The 7,598-nt window shown below is 41.7% G+C and overlaps 1 non-coding gene across 1 annotated transcript; it reads right to left on the bottom strand.

The window, feature by feature from the left end:
- Positions 1 to 2,084: 2,084 nt before the first annotated feature.
- Positions 2,085 to 2,217, bottom strand: LOC131102448 (U8 small nucleolar RNA). Its single transcript, XR_009119443.2, has one exon. It is a non-coding gene; the product is annotated as a U8 small nucleolar RNA (small nucleolar RNA).
- Between the last annotated feature and the right edge of the window lie 5,381 nt (positions 2,218 to 7,598).

The raw sequence follows: 7,598 nt of genomic DNA, 5'->3' as shown, positions 1-7,598 counted from the left end.
AGTGGCAGAAGGGAATGTTAAAAAAACAGCAAAGGGGGAAAAACAGCTGTCATTTTATTGGAATAAAGTCTAATTATGAAGAGAAAAAAAACATTCTAATGAGAAAAAATTTTCCAATCTTATGAGAATAAATTTGTAATATTCATTCATTCATTCATTTTCTACCGCTTATCCTCACGAGGGTCGCGTGGGTGCTGGAGCCTATCCCAGCTGTCTTTGGGCAAGAGGCGGGGTACATCCTGGACTGGTGGCCAGCTAATCACAGGGCGTGTTTATATTATATATATATATATATATATATTGCCAAGTTCCCTGAGGGAATCCCAAAGGGATTAATAAAGTCTGAAAACAGCAAAAATATGCTAGTATGCTAATGTTAGCTGCTAACAATGCTAACATTAGCATGAACCAGACTTTTCATACTTAGTTGTCATCGGGATGTCTTTCATACAGAAATCCTGCCAAAAAGCAGCATCCGAGAGTACACAGTACAACATTGTGAAAATAAAACCGAGCATGATACTGCTAAGTGTTTATACATATATGTTTACCCATAGAAATAGCAAAAAATATTATTATGTTAACATTAGCATGCTAACATGCTAACACCTAGCATGATAGTGCTAAGCATTGCAAAACATGCTAGTATGCTAATGTTAGCATGTGAACATGCCGAGTGGTTAGCATGTTGGCCAAACAGTCATGAGATCGGGAAGACCTGGGCTGGATTCTCTGCTTGGCATCTCTGTGTGGAGTTTGCATGTTCTCCCCGTGCATGCGTGGCTTTTCTCCGGGTACTCCGGTTTCCTCCCACATTCCAAAAACATGCTAGGTTAATTGGCCATGGCCATGTGGGTGGGAATGGTTGTTTGTCTATATGTGGCCTGTGATTGGCTCGCCACCAGTCTAGGGTGTACCCGCTCCTCGCCCAAAGTCAGCTGAAATAGGTTGAAGAAGAAAGAGGCTAAACATTTAGGCTTTGGCAGTTTGGAGACACTTGATGCTGCGTCTGGGTGGCACGAGTGATGAGACATGACAAGAGTTACTTCATTAGCACCTTTTAAATCATTTTCGGACAAGAAAAAGACCTTTCCACATACAAATGAGGCCTGATTCGCATTTGAAGAAATGGGAATTGACCTGCAGTGAGAACATAGCCAAGGAGATGCCTCAAGCATGCCCAAAGCCATTTTTCACCTCATGAAGAAGAATGGCGCAGCGACTCCCGACTCACTCCTTTTTATACTTTTTATTTCTATTTTAGCCTTTTTCGACCTGTGGTCTTCAACTTTGATCATGTGATGAACGGCCTATTTCACTCCAACGCTTCTTTTGTCTCACGTTTGTATCGCTCAAATGTCTTCTGTTTGCATTTTTGAAACTCGACTTAGAACCTCCTTAAGATGGAGCAGTGCAAAATGTCCATGTAGGATCAGGAGTTTATGTACACACGTTTATGAAGCAGCATTGGGAGGGAACACTGCCATCTAGTGTTACACAGAGGAACACGGTGCGTTCATGCCGTTTCTTCAAGCCCTTCAGAATATTGAGTTGTGTTGTTTGTCCACCTGGTTGGAGTAAGGCTCACCTGAAAGACTCGTGCTCGGATTCCTCGCATTGGAACTGCAGCTTCCGGCACAACGCTGGAGATGAAACAACAACACGCAAGTTTAGATGAACATAAACGAGGTGGTCGGTGACTTCACCTTCCTTTTCTTGGTGGCTTTTCTCCAGCTGGCAAGCTTCTGTTTGTACTGCAATGACAAAAACCAACAGCTGACATGGTAACACACGCAGCAGCAGGCAGAGTATGCTGTAGGTTCTATTATGATGTCTTACATGTATCCAGCTCCTTCTGGAGGGATTCACTTAGAGAATTCCTCTCATCAATGTCTTGCTCAAGCTCCCGTTTACCTTTAGTTAGATACAGGAACCTGATTATTACTTACACTGCACACTAACATGGTATAATGATATTGAACTAATTAATCCCTTCCAAGACTATAAACAGGATGAAAGGCATTACATGTGCTTTCCTACATAGACGTTATTTAAGGAATACATTGATGCTAACAGAAACGCAGATCAGAATGGAGCTCGTAGAGCGTTGCAAGTCTCTACAAGCCGGAGATATTAATCATATCTCATAAATCTCCATTCATCATATTCTGCAACTCCATTTCTGGAGATACAGGTAAGGATATACCTCACTGACGATACTTCCTTGATATCGTAACAGCTGCTTTGGGTTCCACACACAGCTATCTAAGTCGCGGTTTCACGTAACCATGGCAACATGTCTGTTTAAGTGTACTGCCTTGTCCTCGTATGTGCTCCCTGGGTCAACCGACACTCAAACATAATCGGAGACTTCAGTTAAATGGTCATGTTTTCTGTTTTGGAACTCCGTAACATGCAAATTCAGCCGTGTCGTCACCTCAAGAAAGCTTCTCATTGGCGGACAGGAAATAAGGTCACAATGGAAGCCAATGTTGCAGCCTGTCACCAATTTCTTATAAATAACTCTTTTATTTTCCCTTTCCTACACCTACAACTGTGAGGTTAGCTGCTTTTTGAATCAAATCAAGAATAAAAAACACTTCCGGGTTTGCTACGAACAAACATTTCTTAGACTGCGCGGTGACTGATTATACCTACTATCTTTATTATTATTCCCATTCTTGTTATTTTGTATTATTGTTATTATATAATATCCCCAAAGTACCGCGACTCGTTGTTTTGGTTACAGTATAAAAATACAGGCAACCTAAAACCGGAAGCAGAAGTTGTTGTCAACCTGAGAGGTTATGTCGGGGTTTGGCCAGCAGATGTCACTGCCGAGTTCCATCTTTCCACAGTTAAACCATCAGATAACGCCAAATCACCATTTGTTGTAAGATTAATTAGTAATTTTTAGTTAGTAAAGAAAAAATAGTAACAATTAGTAATTGTATAAGTGTACCAAACAGTGTGTTATGTCACCTCGTTGCAGCCTCGTAAGTTTGCTCTTCAGTTGATCAATTTTAGGCTCCGGGATGCAGCCACCTGCTGGAGTAGCAAAGTGTGCGGCGTAACAGGATATGGATTAATACAGGATTAATACATGTACGTACACGTCGTCAATATTGCACAAGCTTACCTCCTTCAACTTTAAGGACGTCCTCCGTGAATCCTGTTGCAAAAACAATCAAGGAAACAAAGGATGCAGTGATTATGTTTTATGAGGTGAATTAAGATCGTCAATTTATGTATCATCTAAATATTTTTGTTTTAGTTGGGCTCAAAATGTGCGAACGGACCGATTCTACTTCAATAATGAGTCACAATAGCATTTACATAAAAATGGTTTACAGTAGTTTTCAGGTACTATCAAGTAAAAATCAATGCCTTATTTTAATGCTGCTTAGCTAACAATGCTAATTTGGTACTAGCTGTTGGCTTAGCTAATCGTTCTTTAACTTGACGAATATATTAAATGTGTGCACCCACTCACCTGCCGAACCACTCATTTTTATGTCAGGCGGAATTGTTTATTAACCAGATAGTCTGAGCTCAGTGTTTATTATCCGGATAGTCTGACTCAGTTTGTTTGTTTGGCCAACTTCACTAGGTGGCGATGTCGGGATATTGGGCGGGAAAATGGTTCCCCAGATCCATCATGGCGGATTCAGAGTAACCGATCCACATTTAAAATAAACGTTCATTTGTTTCAGTCATATTTCTCACATGCAAGCTAGTTCACTTTCCTTTTAGAAAAATACATAAATGAAAAGTATTTTGCTTTTTGTGACACTTGTCCATATGAAAACATTTTAGGGAAGACATTATCTTTGCCTGACACCCACTATTGTTTTTGTGAAGCCTTTGTTGCATTTGTGAAAATACAATCAATATGCGTTTTTGTCCAGCAGAGAGAGACATTGTGCATAGGTGAACATATACGGTATGGCATTACCAGAATATCAGGTTACAGTGGGGGCAAAGCAAAGCAGCTTTCAGTCTCTTTATAGAACCTGGAAAGCTACGTCACAGTTGTTTACCTTTCTGTCCAGTCAGCTATCTTGAATCTGAACCATGGAACTGTGGCGCCCTCTCGTGGGCTACATAAACACTGCTTTTACAACACAGGAGTATATTTTTACCACCATGACGTAACATCACACGTTAGAACTCCTAAACATTACAGGTTTGTTTTGTCGGCTTTCGACTTTGTTCATAATCACCATGTAAGACAAACATTGCCACGCCGTAATTGCACGTGAGCTGAATGAAGCATCCATCGAGCTAGTAGGTGTTAGCGCAAGTGATGACAGTTCGGCTCTTCTCAGAGAACCGGTTCTTTCTGCTCGGATAACGAAAAAGAGTCGAATTTTTCGGGTCCTTTTAGGTGAAATAGGCGAAACAGGAATTTAAATTTAACGAAATATTTAAAACAATATTCCACAATGACAACACAACTGATCATTTTATGCAGTTTTTAAATGAAAGTTTTTATTAGAAAACAAACATTCATAGGCCTGTAGAAAAATGAAAGCCTTTCAGGCTCGTCAGACAAAAGCTGAACTTTTTGGAGGGTGTGCGTGCCTTTTGACCCGGCATTTGAGAAAAAGAAGAGTCAAATGTGGAAGTGGAAGCATGAATTCTGCAGAAGGAGAATGTCTGGCCATCTGCAGGTGAGGGGACGACGACGTTTTGGAGCTTTGCATCGTTTTCTCCCTTCATCATCAAAAGTTTCATTTCCAAAGTCCACCAAGTGTCGAGCTGTGTTGTCATTGACTAACAATTAGAGTTCTTTGCTGAGCACATCTGAAGAGGAGCAGGAAGAAGCAGAGCTTATTCCATCCTACCCCCTCTACATGGGATGCTCCCAGAAGCATCCACCAATCACATCTCCTCTACTGGTTTTGCAATGGTTCCGTATGCCTGTCCCAAATTCCAATGCCATCAATGTTGGATATGAAATATTTCCTCAACCTAACAAGGCCAAAAGGGACACTTTAGTCAGTTGAAGTTAAGCTTCAGCTGTTCTTTTGTGTTCTTTACTCTCCTGCGATGAGAAGGAAAAAAAGAAAAGTGGTATTAGATTTACAGAATGTATTCCAAGTACAGTGAAGAAAATAAGTATTTGAACACCCTGCTATTTTGCTATTTCTCCCACTTAGAAATCATGGAGGGGTCTGAAATTTTCATCGTAGGTGCATGTCCACTGTGAGAGAGATAAACTAAAAAGAAAAATCCAGAAATCACAATGCATGATTTTTTAACAATTTATTTGTGTGATACAGCTGCAAATAAGTATTTGAACACCTGTGTATCATCTAGAATTCTGACCCTGAAAGACCTGTTAGTCTGCCCATTAGAAGTCCACCTGCACTCCATGTATCATCCTGAATCAGATGCACCTGTTTGAGGTCGTTAGCTGCATAAAGACACCTGTCCACCCCATACAATCAGTAAGACTTTAACTTGTAACATGGCGAAGACCAAAGAGCTGTCCAAAGACACCAGAGACAAAATTGTACACCTCCACAAGGCTGGAAAGGGCTACGGAGCAATTACCAAGCAGCTTGGTGAAAAAAGGTCCACTGTTGGAGCTATCATTAGAAAATGGAAGAAGCTAAACATGACGGTCAATCTCAATCGGAGTGGAGCCCCATGCAAGATATCACCTCGTGGGGTCTCAATGATTCTAAGAAAGGTGAGGAATCAGCCCAGAACTACACGACAGGACTTGGTCAATGACCTGAAAAGAGCTGGGACCACCGTTTCCAAGGTTACTGTAGGTAATACACTAAGACGTCATGATGTGAAATCATGCATGGCACGAAAGGTTCCCCTGCTTAAACCAGCACATGTCAAGGCCCGTCTTAAGTTTGCATATGACCATTTGGATGATACAGAGGAGTCATGGGAGAAAGTTTTATGGTCAGATGAGACCAAAATAGAACTTTTTGGTCATAATTCCAATAAGCGTGTTTGGAGGAAGAAGAATGAAGAGTACAATCCGAAGAACACCATCCCTACTGTGAAGCATGGGGGTGGTAGCATCATGCTTTGGGGGTGTTTTTCTGCACATGGGACAGGACGAGTGCACTGCATTAAAGAGAGGATGACTGGGGCCGTGTATTGTGAGATTTTGGGGAACAACCTCCTTCCCTCTGTCAGAGCATTGAAGATGGGTCGTGGCTGGGTCTTCCAACACGACAACGACCCGAAGCACACAGCCAGGAAAACCAAGGAGTGGCTCCGTAAGAAGCATATCAAGGTTCTAGCATGGCCCAGCCAGTCTCCAGACCTGAACCCAATCGAAAATCTTTGGAGGGAGCTCAAACTCCGTGTTTCTCAGCGACAGCCCAGAAACCTGACTGATCTAGAGAAGATCTGTGTGGAGGAGTGGGCCAAGATCCCTCCTGCAGTGTGTGCAAACCTGGTGAAAAACTACAGGAAACGTTTGACCTCTGTAATAGCAAACAAAGGCTACTGTACCAAATATTAACATTCATTTTCTCAGGTGTTCAAATACTTATTAGCAGCTGTATCACACAAATAAATTGTTAAAAAATCATGCATTGTGATTTCTGGATTTTTCTTTTTAGTTTATCTCTCTCACAGTGGACATGCACCTACGATGAAAATTTCAGACCCCTCCATGATTTCTAAGTGGGAGAAATAGCAAAATAGCAGGGTGTTCAAATACTTATTTTCTTCACTGTATATAAAGCAGAATAGAATGGGAATAGCCATAAATCAGACAGACTAGCATAGCACCTTCTGTGTCTTCCTGAGCTCCTGACCGATATCTCCGTTTTCAGACCATCCAAGATGTCTGCAACGTCCTGTGATGACAGTCGAGTGGTGACGTTTGTTCCTACGACACAGCAAGTCTTGTCCCGAGGACTGGCCTATTGTGTCCCATCCGGTTGGTGGGACCTGCTTGTCTTTGCTCAAATGAGCTTCATGATCCATTAACCTTTGATCCACTTATACAGTTGTTGCTTTTTTTTTTAATTCATTCATTTTCTACCGCTTATCCTCACAAGGGTCGCAGGGGTGCTGGAGCCTATCCCAGCTGACAACCATTCACACTCACATACCTATGGACAATTTGGAGTGGCCAATTAACCTAGCATGTTTTTGGAATGTGGGAGGAAACCGGAGTACCCGGAGAAAAGCCACGCATGCACGGGGAGAACATGCAAACTCCACACAGAGATGGCCGAGGGTGGGATTGAACCTTGGTCTCCTAGCTGTGAGGTCTGCGCGCTAACCACTCGATCGCCGTGCAGCCCTTTTTATTCAATTCCTGGTTAATACTGCATTATTTTTTATGGGCCACTTGGGATTACTCACTTTTAGGTGACTCGGTCAAATAGTCATTCCTCTATTTACATTCAGACACTTAGATGTACTTCTATTGTGAAATGTACCACTCTGTTAACACTTGTACTTCTATCATACCAGTTATGTTGAAATATTCCTCTCACTGATGCTCTGTTCTAATGCTCTGTTAAATAAAGTTATGCTAAACTCTGCTGTCAACTCCGGAACAGCATGCTGTTTCATTCTACTATATGTAAAATGACTAATAGTGTGTTGGT

The sequence above is a fragment of the Doryrhamphus excisus genome, linkage group LG7 (assembly GCF_037039965.1).
Source record: "Doryrhamphus excisus strain RoL-2023G ecotype Guam linkage group LG7, RoL_Dexc_Guam_v1.1, whole genome shotgun sequence".
In the NCBI taxonomy this organism is placed as follows: Eukaryota; Metazoa; Chordata; class Actinopteri; order Syngnathiformes; family Syngnathidae; genus Doryrhamphus; species Doryrhamphus excisus.
Note: the sequence above shows the minus strand (reverse complement) of the source record. Positions and strands in the feature narration are given on the sequence as shown.